The sequence below is a fragment of the Botryllus schlosseri genome, chromosome 11, assembly GCF_051294905.1.
Source record: "Botryllus schlosseri isolate E-star chromosome 11, Bs_hap1, whole genome shotgun sequence".
NCBI classification, from domain to species: domain Eukaryota; kingdom Metazoa; phylum Chordata; class Ascidiacea; order Stolidobranchia; family Styelidae; genus Botryllus; species Botryllus schlosseri.
Genome location: NC_137246.1, coordinates 13752875 through 13774756, shown reverse-complemented (window position 1 = coordinate 13774756; position 21882 = coordinate 13752875). Strand labels below are relative to the sequence as shown.

Genomic DNA, 21882 nt, shown 5'->3' with positions numbered 1-21882 from the left:
ATCTCATACATTACTATATAAAATGTTGGTGCACAAAGTGACCTGCGTGCATCACCAACAGTGTTAAAAGAAAAAAGAAAAAGAAAACTTGATTTTTAATCGCAACAAAAATATCATAGTATTGGCCTATATAGGTTATGCAAATCAGTATGACATTTGCAGTATAAGTCGTGCATGTGTCCTCACATCCACCTGGGCCTGAGATTGATATTATCCGGCAACTCGGGAATGATAATGAAGAATGTCAGTCTGGTATAAAATCACTAATGCTGTCCAAACACCAGGAACAACAACAACCAGAATGGAATTTCGAGTTGCTGGTATAGCTACCTGCTCAGAACACCATGCCATAAGTATCGGGGTATGGTTTTCATTGTAATTAAGGATCGAATAAGAGAGGGGTTCGATCATAACCCATCGCAAATTCGATCGGTACGAAATAAGTTGGCGTATGACTCATTATAAAGTTGTATATGATCACGCAAGTGAGCCATAGAGATATATTATACCTGTGCTCAACACCCATACCTGTGCCACTATAAATTTATGCCAAACACGTTTACAACGTTATAGTGAGGTATTATATAAGCTTCGAAGATATTTAATACAATTGCCAAAACTTCCACTTCTATTGTGCCGGATCATTCGTGCTGAAATCGCAATGTGATGAATATTCAATAATTGGTAATGCTGCAAGACCATTTTCTTTCATGTCTTCAAGTGCGGCCGTTATTCCTCAAATAGGCGATATGTGATAATGTCTGAATAGCTATCCAAGTCGAGTACTTGAGCCGCATGGGCGATATTATGGATTATTGTCACGAATCGCATGATAATATAATCGAAGTAAAATCTCAGCACAAAGGACAGAAACCGCGATGTGAGTCAACGCAAGATTTCCATACCTCGGAGATAGTTAAAATACTTCCATTAACATGTAGAAACGATGTCCGGTCGTTAATACATGCAGAAGAAAACAACGACTGCTTATGGATAACCTAATGAGAAGAATAATTACCAGAAATTATGTATATATTCCAAAACATTCCTAGAAATGTTGTTGGTCGACGTTTAAACGAAAGATGCGCGCTCACTGTGAGGACGTATTTCCTTGTTTATTCATCGTCGACATGAAGTGATACGTGGGTATCTTCATAATTGAATTGCAATCTCACATCAGAATCATAGAAGGAAATTTTGGATTTGATATCTGCTGATATCCACTTTTTTGACAAAAATATTTGGTGCATTAGAAACGAAATTGCTAGTACGAAATGACATTATTGTCACTGTGATCTATATCATGTAAGTATCAGATTTCATTTTGGACATTGCCCGGGTGGTTATAATGTCATTTCTGTTTACGTTTTTATTAACCCACAGTCTGGGTATCCACTATAAGATCCTAGATTTCGCTATACTTTGTAAAATAAATACTGATAGACTAGTACATAGTCCCATTCTATCATCATTTTGTTTCGTGTATAATGTATTTTATAGTACATTCAAATCGTTCACTCGACTTACTCTCGGTTATCTTAAGCTGGACATTTGAACAGTAAAAATCCCATAGTGTAAAATTCGGTAGCATTCTAGAACATCACATTTATAGCTTTATCGGCTTGACGTTTTATCCGCTGCGAAGCTTACATAATAAAAATAGAAATCCCGATCCTCTTGACAGTATATCATGTTATTTATTGTTTCAACCCGCGGAAATGCGCGGTCTTACAATTCTGAATTGCTCAGCTTTTCCGAAAACTGTACCGAATCTCAACGAATACTTTATATCCAAACGTCCACCGCATGTACAAACGTTCATGATCCTCGCATACTTCCCGCATTCGATCCGAATGCATTCGGGATCCTGGAGTTATATAAGTTTTTATGTGACTTCACTATCTTTGCGATTGGACTACCGGCTCATGACTCCATGCGATTGCAATTTTATTACTCAGAATCTGCTATCGCGTCCGCAGAACTAAAATCAGGATATGACTCCGATTTCCCTTCGTAGCAACTCCGTAGCTGTCCGTGTCGGTGTGTACCTGAGCATATTTACCGCTATTGCGACACCGTTATCAAAGCCCCTTTTTGAAGTAAAACACACGCGAAGACTAGTTGATTTCAAACGGCGGTCATGTTTCCAAAAGTCACAATCAATTCAATTCAATAAGATAAAAAATGCGCACCCGCAAATGATTCAAAGAATCTAAAAAATACATCCCGATACATCTTGATTGTTTGCTCTATACATGGACTTGTGGTGCATTTGATCTTATGTATTAAATGGACGAATGAATCACAACTTTATAATATGTCCTTCCAGGGCAGTCGAATGATCACAAGCATCATATTCCGTTCTAAACTAGATAGATATATAATTCGAAGACTTTTCGTTTGACTCTTTTATCATGACTTATCGGTGTGACAGCAAGATATTGGGAGAATTAATTCAGCGCATATATCAATTTAAACATATTTATTAAACGAGAAATTAGCGCAAATAAAGAAGCGGTTTATATGCTATTTTGACCGAAGCCAGACAATATAATCGCAGCAATGTAGTATCATTTTTATGGTACTGTGATGTCAAATCTCAAATACATTCTGTGAGATGAATTCCGCACAAATCTAAGTAACTGCTTTCGCTGCGCGGCCAACAAAGCGCTTGCTCCTGCCGTATCTTTCTTGTTGAGTCTTTCCTCCGGTTAAATTTCCGAGCCAAACCATGTTGCCGTGTTCCGCGTAGACAAGCGATTGTTCGTCTACGGTATTGCAAGCTATTCGAGTGAGTTCGCAAGCTTGGAAGTTACATTACAATGCAAAATCGCACGCAATCGCGGTGTTGCGCCGGATTTTGTACGGGAATTTGGTTCCCCTCAATTTCCGATAGCCTTGGCGGACGGATGCATTTGTGAGTGCTCGGCCTTCGATTGGAATCTGATGGAGACACCGGGCGAGAAGAAGCGTCTTCAAGTGGAGTATGGAGCTCGATTGTACTGATGGACTCGCCAGGTGACGTCCCCGAGGAGTCGGTGGATACATGCTTTTTACCGCAGCATCCATTTAATATCTTCATATTTGGTCGCACTTTCTCCGAAATAGCAAATTTACGAATGCAACTAGATTTTCTGAAGATTGAAGGGAGACGTTATAAAATCTAGTACGTGTCAAGAGCTTATTGCACGGAACAAAGCATAACTATTGTATGAAAATCATCACTAAAATCAACGAGAAGTGCTGGACGTAAGGTAATGAAGGAAATAACTACCGATGGTATACCACCTGATGTCTAGACCTAGAGACCCTTGGATAACTTATGGAAATTTTAATTGTTTACTCCATATTATAATCAAATAATAGCCATATTGCAACTAAACGATTGCCACAAGCAACACGCTCCTAACCGATGAGTGTGGAATACCGACCTCCAACTTCTATATAGAGACAGTTGCTTGGTGCCACTCGTAGCCATTCAAACTAAAAGGTTGTTCTTCGCAATCGATTTTTACACAGCCTTCAATACTTCCCAAGTAACACATGTAAGAAAGAGCAGCACGAAAGTTATCAGATATCAAAACGGCAACCAAGCTTGGCATAGCAACAGTGAAACTATCCCGTAATTTCGTTTTCCAATATGCGAGAGTCAGCCGAGAAGCTTTTTTCGATAATTATTAATTACGAGCAATCAATAATTACAAAAGCTTCAAGTTGAGTGCTGGAGTACGACAGCTAAAAATTTATTTCGAATGTAACTTCGAAGTTATACTGAATATTTATGTGATGTCTCTAGAGAGATAATACATGAATTGGGAGACAGTCTCAACGAAAAAAAATGTACACGCATGGTATTCTCAAAGCCAGCGTTTACCTCTTATGCTATACGCATGCACCCGTGCGCTGTTGCATTCAGCCTAGACTTAAATGTCAGTGCAGTATGCATAGTTGCTCAAGAACTCTAAGTGTGGCGTTGATAGATGACGCAGGCCAAATTCTTACTGATGAACCTATCTGAAAGCTCTCGATACTAATTCTTTGTAGTTGTCTTCCGTTCTTTTTATACATGAATGCAGCTGGCTCACATTTAATAACATTTTTTTGTCAGATCACGTTACAAATGAGCGGCGTATATACAGTTGACGTGATTCACGAACCAGATTTTGAGTGACCATTCCGGTACAGATAACGCGGTTCAGTGTGCCAAACCCCAATGATTGTCGCAAACGCAAATAATTGCGCTGACAAGGGATAGAACGGCACTAACTTTCAAAAGGTGTCAGTGAAGAAAAGTACCTGAAGTTGAAAAGTATGGAATTATTTCGAACGTAATGACCTGGCTCACCACAATAAATCGTGCAACATCTGCCCGAAATCGCGCTACTAATTGCAGGAAAGGCATTTTGGACAGATCAAATTACATTTAGAAAAGAATATGCCTTTGTAAATATAATTTGGGATATTTAACATGAGAGTTGGGTGATTTTTCGAAAATAGTGTTGGCGATAAATACAAAAGTCAAACGAAATGGCAATCACACAAGGATGGGTGCGTGTAATATGCACTAGCATTATGTTCATTTTCTAAACTTGAGTTGTGACACGCGTGCGGGTCTTGAACCAATAGATTTCGCAGATATGGCGCAATAGTACGGTATGCACTTTGATACGTACTCTCATTATACGTATCTTCCTCTGACTTGCCATGTTCCGGAATCGCTAAATCGCTATAGACTCTGCAGAGAGATCGTTTATGAAAAGAGGAAGAGCGCATGATTGAAAGCTAACTGGCGAAGCACAGAAGGCTTACTATGTCAAAGATACTGAACTCTGTGAATGTCGATGTCTGGTGCACAGTGCCCGGAGAACCTCTAAACGCCACTGAACTGACTTGCCGTTTTCCCCATTTGAAAGTAAATCTCTTTGAAAAATTACGTTACCCTGGCGACCTTGACAGTCACATGTAATCGCAAAGTCATATTTTCGACCGATTTTCTCATTTTTTACTATCGCGATGAGAAACTATGTGGGCCGCTATTGTGTGGATCTTGTTCTCGTGTCTCATGTATGACAGTTATGTATTTCGCAACCGCTTCACACCAGCGGTGCACATACTATTGCTAAAGAGGGGTGGCCTGATTGGTGACAAGTCAAAGATAAAGCTTTCAGGATATTCCTAACCGGATAGAAAATGAATCAAATGTATCATTTCCCAGCGCAGCGTATTAACCTATAACAACCCCATAGTCTGGATACTTGGTTTCATATCTGCATCATGAAATTGATTAAAACCGATGAAACTAAATCGCCAGGTGGCAAGGATACCTCTTGGGAATCACTTTGCTCAAATTATCCATTTAACCTTTTGTAACCCGTCGCGATTATGCGCGACGGGTGAGGAAAGTGGAAGCTAACAACGTGATCATATCGCGTATACCACACTGTGTGTATCATTTGGCGAAAAAGGAAAGTATATGCGAGGAAACTATCGAAACATATTTAACATCTTGGCATCCTCTTGTGCATTATCACTTTATTAAATCTTGAATTCTAGAAGGTGGAACGGCGTTAAAACTCCTTACAAACTCATTCACACAGATACATACACACACACACACACCAACAAGCGAAATTTTCGTATAACGTTGCTTGCGACATGTGACAATAATACACTCGTATATAATGCTGTGATGTAGTTTGATATATTGATTTATTGCAAATCCTTCAGATGTCCACTAGTCTACAGTAACTCATTTGAAATATCAGGGTGTGATGAGGGTGGGGAGAAAGTGATGTCCTTTTTCACGTCATCATGTAGCATTATTGAGGGGATGGAAATGATGTCAAAAGTGAGCATAATTTATTGAGGACGGCAGTTGATCATGTGTGATCTCCAACTGTGTATACCCGATGGGGGCCGGATGTATAACTGTCTTACCAAATATGCTATAGTGCCTTGTACGTTAGAGAATCACCAGCATTTTACGGATTATCGTAGTGCGCGTGCGAGCAGATAAATGGAAAAGATCACCTTTGACACTCCACCAAATTTCGTGCGTCAATTGATGCTAAGTATTCGGGTGTATTCTTCAAATCTTCGTGGGGAATCTGTGATTTCCTTCAATTACATCTTAGATCCATGTTGTTCACTCGCCCACTTCGCAGAAATCGCGTGGCTCAACTACTTGCGATATAGCGTGCATGTCATTCGATACCGGCCCGTGGTATTCGCACGAATATGTCCGAAAATATTCTCAATTGCTCTATATGCACATAAGAATTGTTTTCTAATATTACGGATCAGGAATGACGATTCCGTAATGGACATTTCTGCATGTGAATACGGTCTTTTCTAGAATGGTGCGGTTGAAATTCGTAGATGCATTATAATTGTCCAGGGCATAGTAAAATAGCTAGGGTTGCGAGATCCCCAATGAGGCTTTGCTGTGAATATTTACGTATGACGTCGCAATGCTGTTTCAAACACAAATCGCTTTTGACCTTCTTGTCTGCATAAGATATTGCCGGTGTCGTATTTATTTAATTTGCGCACGCTTACTATACCATTCGTGAGAAGTCACCCATGACGACGAAAGTGTAGTAAAAGCTCATACCACGATCTTTTATAACAACTTTTCCGTAAATATTTCAAGATACCTGGGGCTAGCTTTCGGATCGCAGAGTGCTTTATTCGCACTTCGTATACAGTTGGGTTTTGAACCTGTGAAAGGTTCAGGTTCGTATGAACGAGAACCTTTTTGAAGTGTTCTGTGTGTACGCGAACGTGAACCTCATGGCTCTCACTCTCAAAATTGGTACAGCACCTCTTTTTTGACTTCGACACGCTGTCCGGTGCAGGATACAATACCTATAGTTCGAGACCTTTCGTCGAAAAGAATATGAGCTAGTGCGACGAGAGTGTTTTAACGGGAAACTGGGAAACAGTTTACATGAATTATAATAAACCAATGCATTTATGGAAATATGTTGCAAATATCGTTGATTAGACACAGATTTCGCGCGAAAAATTTCGAGGTTTTACAGATTATGTCGAATGTTAATTAACCATTGTTCTAGTATAATCACATGGCGACATAGCGTATAGTGGTATAATCCACCTCAACACCAATGGGTTGCGGTGCGAGTCCGACCGAGGTCGACTCCAGAATTCCTACTTAAGTCTTGGAGGTTTATCTAGGCTCCTCCTCACCATCTCATCCGTGTAAGCGGTGTCTTATAAAAGCCTAGATGTGGGCCGTGCTACAAGTCGGCAGCTACGGAATAAAAATGAAGAAAATTGGCCTGGTGTACAATGACCATAGTAGTCGACAAACACCATGAATACCACAAACAACAACAACAAAATATTTCTAACTATACACCATCTACTGCGACACGATTTTTTCTTCAGACAAATCGACGAATCAGCTCATACGTGATTTCGGAACTAATCTCGTTGTGGAACACCGTCAAAACCGGCATATACCAGCACGGTCGAGCCAATGCTTTGTCATATAGAGTTCAGATACAGGCACCAATGCGACATCATAACTGCAGGGGAAATCTAAAGGTGTCTATGAGCAGAGCACACCGATTTCGCATAGTAAGATAAAGAAGGAAAGAAAGCAATTTTTTGTGAACAGATCAGGAGAATGCATGACTAGCTACAGTTAAGCTATGAGCGCTACCGGGGAAAGTATGCCTTGGCTATAGTCATTTATAAGCGAAAATAACAAAATACCGGGATATTCGCCGCCATTTCGCTATTTTAATTGCTCTGCGTCTATAAATAATATACTGTTGGTAATATTATTATAGCACAGACTTCAGGCTGCGCAATATCACAGTTACGGTATGGAACGAAGCGGCACTGGACAACAGGAAAATCGTGTAAGTCACAACACGGTCGAAATTTCGGGACAGACACAGCAATCAACGAAGAAAAGATGGCAATATATCCCTTCCAAGTCAGCGTACTCCACTGTGGTTCGTCAAGGACTTAAACTTCATTTTCGTTGAACTGATACTGATTTTATTGATTATGTTTTCTTTTTTCCAGCCACTCCATACCGCATACGTCGCATACTACATGTTTTTCGAAAGTTTTTGCACATTATGGCACAATTATACAACGTTTGAAAAAAAAACATTTAAAAAAAGGCATTTGCTTAAAACACTGTTTAAAACATGTTTCAAACAAAGTGTCTTGAAACACCGTTTGTTTTGAATGCAACCCTAACCACAACAGTTACAATTCGACTACAGGTCGAGCATAATTGCCTGCAGCCAATGATAGCCAAGACGGGGGTGTCTTCATGAATCATTTATTAGTAGACTTTGTATCTTGACAACCAGTGGAACTCCTGGTATCCCATAAAACAGGCCTGGGCAAAGTGAGGCCCCCGGAGCTATTGTGTGCGGCCCGCGTAAGGTTGCTTGAAATTGAAAATATAAAACCAACTTTTTAGGTTGTAGGAATTGGACAATAAATTCGTTTACTATCAAGCCTGTTCATTAACCTGCCGCGATTACGCAGCCTATACGTACATCACATGCCTAATCCAGATTCAAAGTAGAGTCAATGTCAAAATTCTGCCGTTACAACTAAAGTCACAAGAAGTCACCAAACCTTCTTTGTTGCCATTGTCACATTACGCATTACAACGGTCTGTGTTTCAAATTGTTACGTGATAAGTTCCAAATCCCTAATACGTAAAACAAATCGATCAGTGCCCGTGATTTCTATGAGTATATCACCACCCGAAAAGGATGTAAAAAAGAAAAGCCGAAAGTTGAAATTCAAAGAAGGTTCGGGGGACTAGCTATTTGTTTAGTAACCGTCTTTTTAGTAGTTAGTGCTGCGCACGTCGTCGTGTTTAAGGAGTATAATTTAGGTCGGTTCTATGACAAAAACACGAAGACGTAGGCTACACTCGATCAAGAGACGGCGAAATTCGGAATAGCGGCAAGCTTGGGTCAACAAGAAAGCCATTTCGGCAAGCTGCACACTTCTCAGAAACCCGCTACCAAGACAATAAGCCTTATAGTATCCCCAGGACCGTAACTTCCGCATCCCAAACTCCCCAATTGGGGGGGGGGGGGGTGAGCTCGAAGGGCACCCAAAATTATTTCTTGAATGAACATAAACCAACAGGGGCTCCCGAATATTTCCAAGACAGCACCTCACTCAGCTCTAGCGATAAAACTGAGTACGCGGGCTGAGAGAGGATAAAAAATGTAGCAATATATGTGCAATTACCAATATTATTAACCGATTGGATCATGAATCACGGAAAAATGCCGCCCTTCGCGCGATTAGGGCACAAAACATTGCCAATTAGTGTATACAAGAAATCTCGTTCAGAAGCAGTGTTAAAAACGTGCATCCCGATTAGGTCTGGTCTGGGGCAAAGCCCCCAGGAGTTTGGTTTATAACTCCATCAGGGGACCAAGTCCAACGTTTCGGGGGGCTGACGACGGGCTGTTTCGACCATTGCAAATACATTTTAATATATTGATTGAAAAACGCGGGTAGAGGTTTAAACAGAGTTAAAAATGTATCATGTTTAACATTGTCTTGAAATATGGCGGCAAATAAATATTTCTTTGGTAATTAACCGTCAATTTCTCATTTCCCAATATCAACACATCCACTGCTTTCAATTTAGAAATAAAATCAATACGCGGGAGAATACAGCTAAAATTTCTGACTCGGCCCGCCAACGTATTTTCTGCTTCTCATTTGGCCCGCGGAGAAAAATAATTGCCCACCCCTGCCATAGAACGCCGTTCCAGAACCCCTATTGTAATCACGTCGTTTGCGGTCAATTTATTTGTGAAATAGCAGTGATGTCTTTGTAAAACCTGACTGCACTATCGTTGAATGACTGGTTGCTCTTATTGGTCGAGAACATGGTACCGATACCTTGATGACTTGAAATTGACCCCAAATTTTCCCTTCGAGTCACGAGTCAATCCACATTTCTTAAACGCCGAGTCTGATTAAGGTGAAGTCATTTTTAAATAGTAACACGACCCAAGTCAATTCCTGTAAAAATATTGTCTCGAGTCAAGTCACGACTATAGTTGTCCCAACACTATTGAATACCACTGCTGTATATTGTTACGAAATTGTGCCGAAAATGAAGTGGATAGAATTTGGATTGAAATATCATCCCGTTGGTGGCCTAGAACAGTGCTCTTCAACCATTTTTGATTTCATGAACCCCAAAATTTGTTCTGACGAACTCATGCATCCCTACACTCTGTTCACTCACGGAATGAACGAATGGATAATTTTTCAACACTGTCGGAGTGCGACTTCTCTCTATACGCGTGCCGCAAATTCCGGCATTCACACAAATTACATCACTAGTTATAACCATTGGAAGGGTACTGACACTGCTGACTGACCTTATCATTAGTGAGTATATAGTATGAATAATATCCATAGAACCAAGATACGTTTAAAAAAGAAGTGAATATAGCAGAACCAGATCGCTAACAACTAGAGAATGTATATAGTCAATGTGTTAAATCCACATTTGTGCTTTTATTTACGGATTCCTAAATCCACCGATTACTATATATAGACCAGTGCTTTTCAACCTGTGGGATGATGCGCAGTTGTGCGGGTGAAAAAATGTGCAGTGCGGATGACAAACGTGGTGCGGAAGAGTGCGGATGAAAATCCGGGTGGGTGCGGACGAAAATCGTAAATAGTTGTTGCTTTGTCTGACTTGAAATAATTCAAATAAACCGAATCGGAAATTCGAAGGCAGTGGCCGCCTGACTTTTGTCGTTATCCGACGCAATTGTTAAACCTTGTTTGACTTACGACGCATCACTAATCGTAGCTTTTACAATACCTTTGTCTCGCACCACCCGAAGTGAGTTACTTTTTGCGCACTATAATTATCACGTAATCAAAAGTTTGGTTCGAAAGCGGATGCAGTGACTGACATACAGTCCATCAGCAATTCAACACGTATGAGCCGACGACGCGCCGGAAAACGACTTCAAATTGACTTTCTGCTTTCTTTCACTAAACAATAATCATATGTTCGTCATAACTTTTCGATTAGCATGAGGCACCGATATAGTAGTAAATACCATCATTACAGACCCACATTTGCAAGTTACTGTAACGCTGTACTGTAATTTCCCCCCTTTAGAGGTCCCTAAAGTATGGGGCGATTTTGGGTCGATACGGCACCAGAGCGATCTGTTGATATGTGTGTAAATTTGTTGTGTAAGTATTGCAATAAAATTCTTCGCGCGATTGTCAGTGAATAGATTTTGCATATCCAAGGTCACTGCTGTTTCGGGTACTACAGGAGTGCTGAATGGTTCTCTTAAAGACCTGGCCATCCGAGCACTAGACGTTCCTTTACATAATCCAACAAGGCCGAAAAGGGTTTTAGTGTGCTATAGTGCAAACAGTAGCCATAGTTAGAGGTTTATCTAGGCTCCTCCTCGCCATCTCACCCGCTTAAGCGGTGTCTTACGAAGTGGGCCGTGCTACAAGTCGGCAGTGACGGAACATAAACAACATAATCAACCAGTAGCCTTTTTGTTGCACATCGAAATAATATCGTTAAGTATCTTCATTTTGTTTAACAATTTTCGGTTGGTGTGTGCGAATGATTTTTTTGCAAAACGAATGCGGGTGGTGCTCAGAAAAGTTGAAAAGCATTGCTATATATATAGAGTAGACAATCCTAACTTTCGGTGAGAAGACCACTTCCTAATCGCTGGATTGATCAATGCCTTTTGGCCTCGACCATAAGATGTTTTGTTCTTTCTTGAACCCACTAAAACTAGGTCATGGAATCGCAAGGGGTCTATTGACTCCACTATAAGAATCTCATGTTCATTGATACAAGTTTGTGATGTAATAATGTCTACCTTTTCGTACTGGTGCATACTTTTCGGTTGAAGATGTCACCGCGATCTACCAACCTGCTGACTAAAAAAGGTCAACACTCCCACCTCCATTTACAGCACTTCCGACTTTGCTGACTACAAAAGGGTATTATCATTAAAATGTCTTTTGTGTTGTTCGTGTCGGTTATACTTTGGCCCATTTCGGCCAATACAACCTTTAATTAATATAGCTGCCTAAAGGCTCTCACAATCTGACGAAAATGCCGCCCGCATTGCCTAAAATGGCTCTACAATTTACCGGTATAGATAACGATCACTCTAGTGACCGTCTTTGACGCATAGACGCATTAATCCTCTTGCCACTCTCTCTTGCCCAAATCAACGACTTGTGTCGGTTGGTGAAATAAAATCTATGTCCAAGTGAGATACTTCATGATTTGACCAGATTCTATATAGCGCACAGATCAAAGCGACTTTTTTCCTTTATTATGTTTTCCATCGGCTATGATGGCAATCGCAATCTGGTTGCGGTTGAGCGGATTAACGTATGAACATAATTTTTGACAAGAGCCATAACAGCAGCTAATCTATCGCATACCTTTATCGTACAGATGCAAATACGATTTTAGCTACCGAATAGTACGTAAAATGCAATCTTAATGGCTGGATCCATTTTTGCTTGCCTGTTTCCAATCGATTTCGAAGCAAATAAGAACTTCGTCATAAATGATGATGAGGTCGGTCGTTCTTATGTGTTGCGCGAAAAAAATGAAATTTTACAATTTTCACGGTGAGATAATTCGTGTAGATTTTTGAAGAATTGAATTTCAGACGCGGCTGTAGAAACGTAGATTTCAATGAACGAAATTTGAAATGTATTTTGATCGTAGTTCAATATTGCCTACTGTACTTCGAAGAGAACTCGTAGGCCTGGATTGGTTCAAGAAGGGTGAGATCTAAATATTATATACATAATATTTAGTAAGAGGGTGATACACTATAGTGAAATTGCGATACTAAATATATTTATTTATTTATTGATTGATCTAATTTTAGAAAAATACGTAAAAGACATAACTGTATAGTTCAGACATTTTCACTTACCGGTTGACACTTTATGAAGCTTTAAGAATATGCTGACGACATACTAAAAGTACACCATAGTGAATAAGTATAAAGAGGTGTGCTCTGCTGTCCACAGAGCAAATTTGTGTGATCCGCGAAGAGGTAACAGTTTCGCATGGTGTGCGGTCAGAAAAGTAGATTTCAAATTGTTTGTGATGCGAAACGTTTGAGCTAAGCCCACGTGTGCTATGAGAATGCTGATAATGGTGCTTGACTTGACACTTGAATGCTTTGACTAAATATATTCGATAACCTGAAAAGAAATTGGCGCTTCGCCCGGTTTGCCTTCCGGTATTCATGAATGTTTTCCATAGCGCGATACAGAGTTTTATAGTCTCGTCATCACCGATTGCGGTCGTCGCAACGACTATTAGAAAGCTTTGACTCGGTGATTCATCACATTATTTACATTCTGCTCGCTTGCCAAAAAGATTGCACACCGCTGCTGTACTCAATATGATTTCTCCTAAACCCACTTCGTTGTATGAATTCGAGAGCATAATACATAATAAATATAATACCTTGGAATTAGACATAATCCCGATACATTAGACCAGGGGTGGCCAAACTTTTTATTATCAACGGCCGCATTTCGATTAGTCATGTAGCCCACGGCCGCACTCCAGGACAGTCGTAGTGAACTAGCTGGACGCCCAATACCTATGTTAAACTGTCCCTGTCCATTCCGGTGAATTCCGGAATAATTTATTTTTTCATAACGGCTTACTATACACAACGAAATCGCGAGTGCTGGTCACGTAAGGGGACGGTTATTATTGCTTGAAGCGCGAAAAATTTTTAAATTCACGGATGAGTTTCGTCGTTATATTAGTAGTTTCATATATTACTTTCAAACATATTTCCTTTCTTAGCCCACGTGATCAGATTCACCGAAAGAGATTATGGAAGGGGTGTCTCCGAAAACTTGGAGTAAGTTATAAATGATGATGCATCTTTTGGTGGGTCAATTGTATTGGTGACTTTGTTCCGTGCTGTTATCTCTGGACCTTCCATCAGGATTGTTGTATGGCGGAAATATATTAGAATCGCCGTAACGTACCAGAAACATAATCTTAATTCGTGAGGAGCACACGATTCTCTGCTGTTCGCATTTATACTGTGGGGTCTGATTGCAAAGGGCGCTACTAACTAAAATCGAATATGAAGTCGCATTGCATCGCGCCTAGCGCGAAAAAAATTCAAGAATAATGAAACTCTCCAAATTTCGGGAGTTAATTCGCAAATTCAATTTGCATGTCGACGGCCGCCAACACATACTGTTTGAAATACGTATGGACGGCCTCACAAATTTCCTTCTGCGGCCGCAGGTTGCCCACCCCTGCAATAAACCATTTTTTGTGGATATTTACTTCAGAAAGTTCCAAAAATGATATATATATGTATCGGCAGGCTCATACAGGTAGGAACATGTGAATGAGATAAATCCGATTTTCCACGGTTTTGGATCGAAGGTTAGCGATGCAAAATTAGGATTGGTAATCATCAACGAGATTCATATTATTATTGGGGGTTGACAATGTCGTGCAAGTGTATGTGCGCATTTTGAAGAAGGCCTATCGGTACGTCTTCATGTACGGTCGTCGCTATATTGTTCAATTTCTTGAGGACCGAATTTCATCGCCATATCCAGTAAATCTATATAAGTCTTATTGTGGTTTGTCGCAACTTTAGGTGAGTCAGAAATGCTTGGCACGCGTGGTTTGACGTCTTGCGTTGTGTTGATGATTGCTGAAATTGAGCAATTTCTGTCTGGTCGTATACTTTTATCAAAATCGCGTGTGAGATATCAGATTTAGCAGTTGCAACCTATTTGGAAATTGTCAATGTTCATTTATACTTCAATATTCATCTTATTTGGAACTTTGACCGCTGATGTATCATACCTGCCTTAATGGATGAAATACCTGTTTTAAATAATAAGTTATTCTTCCACGTACAGGGGTAAGCTGGTGCAGACCTGGACAGCTACAAAACTGTCAGGTTATCCAAATTAGATTAGAAATATAATTACATCTAAACATTCTTTTTCCAAATCAGACTATAATTAGAATTATAGTTACACACTTTTTTTCTAAATTTTATTAAAGTTATAATTAAAGCTACAGATTATTTCCGGGTTTTTCAAATTAGATTTAAATTAGAATGACTAAATACGCGAAATCCTGGACATTGAATCAAGTTTCGTTAATATCAAATCATGGTCCGTTTTTACTTACGAGCATGAGAAACCTCTGAACATTTTTTGATCCGCTGCCCAAAATAGGAGTATCATCGTAGTTTTCTTGTTGCTTAATGTGCTACATTGAATGTTGATTTTTGCCTTGAAATTCTCCTCACCGCGGACAAAATTATCCCATTCATCATTGAATTCGTGTTGCCCTGCACCCGTCATACGTGAATGTCCGTGCCTGTTTCATTTTCCCACCGCCGGGAAATTTCCTTTTCTTGGCCTTGATATTTTTTGTGGTGCTGAAATGCTATTTTACAATATTATGTCTTCTATCCTACGTATGCCATCATTGACTGTTTTTTATTTCTTCTGACGCCATTATTGACCGTGGTGCAAAAGACCAAGACGTGATAAGCGCCAAATTTTTCTTTTAATAAACACCAACAACATTTCGCTCCAATTAGACTTATTAGACTACTGGAATTATCTAGTTGTCCGAGTCTGAGTTGGTGTATGCGAACTGAATTAAAATATTTCTACTGCTTGTACTTACATTTCAAAGTGCGGTAGAATTCGGCCAGCTTATAACACGATGCCTACTTTTAATTTACTTGCAACTGACAACTGAAAACACCGCAGATTGTCCGAATTACGTCACGCGAATCCGCAATCGCAACCCCTATCTTCTATTCTACCACATTTGAGCTTCGTTTAACAACGAAATTTCAGCAATAGATCGCCGAGAGAATGTATACTTTGTGAGAATAATTCAACTTCGTATCATGCATTGTCAAAAATAAGAGAAGTACCATTTCTCATTTTGGTTTCGCAGACAGGTGACATGTTTTCGTGTCGCAGAACGGAACCAATCTTCAACGAATGCGTGTTTTTGTCAAACAAACTATCACAGCCGTTTACCGTGGTTGCACGCGTTCTGTCGTCGGTTTACAACAGAGGTCTCAAACCCGCGGCCCTCGAGAGCATTTTGTGCGGCCCGCGACGGCATAATGTAATTTCAAGTATTCAACAATATATTCAAGTGCCAAATATCTTTTTTTGATACAAGAACTTGAAGTTCACGCTAAAACTACTAAAAAAAACACTGCAATTTAAACAAACTTTACTATCACATCACTTTTAAAAGCTACCATGCGGTAGAAGATCAGCTATTACGTCACATTTCTAGTTCATGCTGATAAAACATGACGCGTTGATGATTCGTGACCGAAAATTGTGATTTGGTTTGGTGCGACCTTCTCGTAAATCGACTGGATTTCGGATTGACTGGGTGATTAAATAAAAATGGCTCGGAGCGACGTTAAAATCAGAGAATGACCTGCGACCCGGAGCGGTGACTTAAGTAATCCTACGGACTTAACAATCTATGAAACTGTCATGGGGAAAAGTAATATATCAAAAGGTCGTAGCTTGCGTTGGGATTAAGTATATAGCTATATATAATCAGGTCAGTATGGCAACCATTGCTATTCTGTGACCCCCGTGACGTATAGTTGGTTACATGCTGGGTTTTGTTTGTTCTCTTTATCCATGTTATTATCAGTGACGAGTAATGTAGTAGTACGCTCTACAGCTGTAACACCAATGAATTATTCGCCGATTGGACATTTCTATTCCAGATATTCTTATTAAGCTTTCGTAGACCCCATCGGGGTACAAAGCACCACATCAGGGTGTACGAGATGCATTGTGGAATTAGGCCTATGTGCTGTGGAATATTTTCTTGACCAATTCATTCAACTGGAAAATAGTCTTCGCGCTACGCGGGATTTTGTGTGAAGGGGCTTTCTGATTTTAATATAGGTACCATCAGAAATTGTGTTGAAATGGACAGTGGCAACGAGAAATCTTAGTGGAAGCAAAGGGGGTACGATCGCTAAAAAGCTTAAGAATCAATGCTATTACTATGGCGCAATAATGATTATATTTAAGTTTTTATTGATATGTTCCAATAATAATCGAAAGCAAAATCTAACGCTGATTTAATTTGACTTTGGCAATGACAGTAACAATAGCCTATACTTATCACGACCATATCAAAACCAGGATTAGGTTACACCGCTCAAATGCTCTGATATCAGATCAATCTTCAGCAGATTTTTAAAACTCTACATAAAATTATGGCTCGTCAGAGGTCCACTAACTGCAATATTATAACGTGACAGTTTTACTATGTCATGATGCATCCTCTCGCATGATGTCTATAACTCATAAATTAAAAAATTATGCCCGGCACAAAAACAATTTTATTAAAATATTTGGCAATATGTGATTTTTTCCGTGTCAAGCGTGAATAGTACGTTAGTAAATTACATTGCCACGATGTTTGTGGAATGCCTGCCTCCAAGGTCCAGTCAAATAAGGCCTACTTGGAAATTATACATTGAATATCGCTATTATTGATTCTGCGGCCCGCGGTGTCATCAAAAACTATGAAATTGGCCCGCGAGCACATTTGAGTTTGAGACCTCTGGTTTACAAGCTGCACTTGCTTTCGTAAGTGGCGATATTATCTATATTGTCACAACCGCAGATTATGTCCAGCAGGTCGGAGTAGGAGAACACGATTTGCATGCAATCGTTACGTGTCTCTAGTACCTTTGTTTCTTTCTCACTGGCAATAGTGTCGTTGTTTTGTTTTCTGCTTGTATATGTAGTGTAGATCCTCCTGATGCTTTCCTCCGTGAAAGTTGCTCGCGTCTCCTAGGTTAACTCAGACACGGGGTGATTACTTCATGAATGTAATCGATTGCGATTACGATTACGATTACAGCAAAATCGGGAAGTAGTCGATTACGATTACGATTACATTGGCAAAGTAATCATAATTACTCACGATTACATTTATTTTGCATCGTAGTAGTTACATTGGGAGACAATACATGGATTGCGCCGGAAAGGCCCAATGATATAACAACTGTCTCTAAAAAAGATGGGACGTTTCCTTGTTACGTCATAATTTACGCATTGCCCATTTGGGACAATTTGGACGGTTTATCGCACCGAATGATTTGCATTCTTGCCAGGTCCATAACTGCCGCACCCCCAATAGGGTTGGGAGCGTGGTTGGAGCGGACTCAAAAAGTATTTTGCAAACCAACATAAATTATAGAGCAATTTCGAGAGATTTCATGAACTTGGAATTTCTCTTTGAGCTTTGCGATTTAAATGTCTCTAGATAGCTTGATTTCGAAATGCATAAGTCTCCCCCTCAAGAAAGAAATAAAGCATGCATAATTCATAGTAATAGGCATTTAGCTGCCAGTCAATACCGCTCCCTGACACATCAAAAGACATATGCGGGGAAGCGAGTGGCGCAGTTGGTTAAACACTGCAGTCACGACACCAATGGTTGGTGGTTCGAGTCTCGGCTCTGCTATGTTTCTATGTGTCGGAGGTTTATCTGGGCTCCTCATCGCCGATCCCGCTGTAATTACAGCGCCTTGAAAAGCCCAGAGGAAGAGAGAGCCGAACTCCAGAAAGATGGCATCAAAAGACTAAGTTGCGGGCGCATGAAAATCGAGAGAGACTGATGGTGGAAGAGCGCGTGCATGGAAGTCGTCCGTAATATGACGAAAAATACCGTAAAAGACACTTGAAATTTACTGCAATTGATGTACTGGGCGCAAATGACCTTATAGGCGATAAGCGCCAATGTTGTGCGAATAAAACAAAACAAAAACAAAAGACATATGCAGTTTCGGCCAACATGAGACTCTACGAAGTGTGCTATTAAAGAAAGACATTGGCCAAAACTTAGGGTATGTGTCCATTGTTAATAGCCGCGCTGGGTGGGCGTGATTAACGGTCCATTCCTTCCAATCTGAGCCCACGATGCAAATGCCACCCGGGCATCCAGAGAGCATTAGACATGACAATTTGTGTGTGCGTCTCACGCAAGTTTTTCTTTTAGTCTGCTGTTTGGGCCACTACAATCAATATCTTTTGGCTATATAACAGACCGGAGGTCACGAATTAACAACAACCAGATGTTATAATCATGAATTACGCCCCCCTCCCCCCGCTCTTCGGGTAAATCTGACCATCGGGCGCTGAGATAGGATTAAAAATGCAATATAATGCAATTATCAATATTATTGACGAAATTAAATCTTCAACTTCAAAATTGACTACCCTATGGGGGCCCAAGACCAAAGTTTGGTTGAGGGACGCTTTTGCTGTTTTGATCCTGATGTTAGCTACAACCCACGCTAAGTCGCTGACATGATATATAAGCCGATGGCTATGGCGGCAGGTCTAAATGTTCAGTAAAGAATTGGGAAATAGCGACCCGTTTTGAGTAGAATAATATGAGAATAACAGAAAGTGAACAAAAAATTCTGCCTTCAACTTAATGCAGATAATGTAATGCAAGCTGCCATTACGAGAAACGGAAAAACAACGGGACAGTTATGATGATATATATCAGCAGCTGTTGATTTTAATGCTTCGTTGTGGAAATCGTAATGTTTTATTTGGCGAGTACAGAATTTTAAACCTTGGTCTGCTGTACTGTACGTTCGTACCATATAGGCCTACTGCTCGCCAAGCAGCAACGGTGAAATTGAATTTAACTATAGAATTAGAACTACTACATTCTATAGTTTAATTAAGCATAACCAAACATCAATACAAAAGTTGCTATTTTAACTTGAGCAGAGAGGTGATGCGAGGTAGTGGCGTCTGAAACGTATTGATAAACCGATATACAGCATGGTGGGTTTTCTTACAATCACACTAATGTACATCGAATATCTATTTACTATGTGTGGATACTTCCTACGCAAAGACTAGCAAAGCTAATAGGCTACCTCTGACGTAATAATGAGCAGTGGCATTTGAAAATCAAACGTTTGTGCTCTCAATAACTGGTATAATATCTCTCCCTTGTTCACGAGTGTTCACTGTTCAGTTTATGTCACAGTCCTTGTACATTGTACAATGTACAAACAAAAAGTATTCGTTCTTTCACAAATAAATCGATTAAATATGGGAAGTAGTCGATTACGATTACGATTACTTCGGGATTTTTTCGAATTTAATCGATTGCGATTACGATTACTTGAAAATGCTGTAATCGTCGTAATCGATTACGATTACTAATCGCGATTACCCCACGTCTGGGTTACTTTTACATCAACTGCGTCAACACTTGCACCCGAGATACTATGACCCTGGCGCTGGTGAATGAGGGAAACTGGACCACAAAGGGTTGATTCAGTTCCAGTGATATTGTACTGATTATGAGCATTATCAGAGCAGTTGTTATTCAGACGCCATCTCGGGAGTGTGATTTTTGTCTGAAAATTGCCGCCAGGTAGAGTATCGGCCTCGTACATCAACGCAATTTACTGAAAAATGTCAGATGTCGTAACTCTCCCTTAAGTCAACTGATTCCCAAATCGTACTCATGTCCTTGCTTTTTACTTGGATACTATATTACCAAGCATATATAGACAACACACGGATCATTGGGTTTCTATTCTAGCAAGTTGCAACACCTTTAGTCACGAACAATGGAATTCGAAAATACGATGATTGTCCGCTGAATACAGCTGAGAGCCGAAAAAACAGTGGCGCTAACGACGATATAAGATGGCATATTTCCATGCTCCCTGTGCTGTAGTCGTAATCTGGCGTTAGCCCAGCGTATGCGCTCTGAGGAATACAAGATATTTAACTGTAAACGCGGACGCATGTATTTGTATTATTATTATTATTAAATCGCACATCGACTTTCTCTTCCCAAGTCCGGGGACCTATTGGCTGGGAAGTGACACAGCAGTATGATCATACAAATTTGAATTATATATTTGTGTAACTATAATATTTTCCATGTAAATTGCATATAGCCGTTTCGCATTAACGTTTTCACTTTTGTGCATAGCTAGTTTCGGTCCATTTTTTCTTAAAACTCTGAACCCAGTGTGCACATTTTGTATTGTCGAATTAGAAAGAGTGAAACCACAACGCTGTAGTTTGACGGTTATAATGTGGCCTATGGACAATGGACATGCTCGGCATTTATAGTCTTGAGGGAATATTTAGTGAAAGTATTTCCTGCAAAAATTCCTAACATTCACTACAAATGTGCTGGATAATATAATAATTTTTCGATCTAATCAGAATTGCTTCGCGGGCCGCATGAAATCGTCTGGCGGGCCGGATGCGGCCCGCGGCCCGTATTTTTGACACCCCTGGCATGGACTATCCAAGCAAGGAAAACTCTAAATTGCTACTATGACCTGAAACAGATCGGTCTGAGGTACGGCACAAGAGGTTGAGCAATTCCAGCATATCATTCGATATATTCGGTGGCCTCTTGTTCGTTTCCAAGACCCAGTGACAGCAGCCTGGCCGCGATAAAAGATAAAGCAGCCTGTATGGCAATTTTATCCATTATTGCAACGGAATACTGATTGATTGCAAGTTATTGTTGTTGTTGTTGTTGTTCGTGGGATGCGTGGTGTTAAGACATATATGGTCATATAGTCATTTCGCATAAAGCCGATATTCTTATTGATTGTTCAATGTTCATGAACTGCCAACTTAGCTAACTAGCACGGCCCATAGTTACTCTTTAGCTCTTTAGCCTTCAACACTTGGGTTTGGAATGCCAGATATATCCAATGAACATGCAACTCATGCAAATCCCATGTTTAC

At 40.1% G+C, this 21882-nt stretch overlaps 1 protein-coding gene across 3 annotated transcripts in view; it reads left to right on the top strand.

The window, feature by feature from the left end:
- Positions 1–21882, top strand: part of LOC145449689 (amyloid-beta A4 protein-like) — a 228227-nt gene that overhangs the window by 71775 nt on the left and 134570 nt on the right. The gene's annotated exons all lie outside the window — the stretch shown is intronic.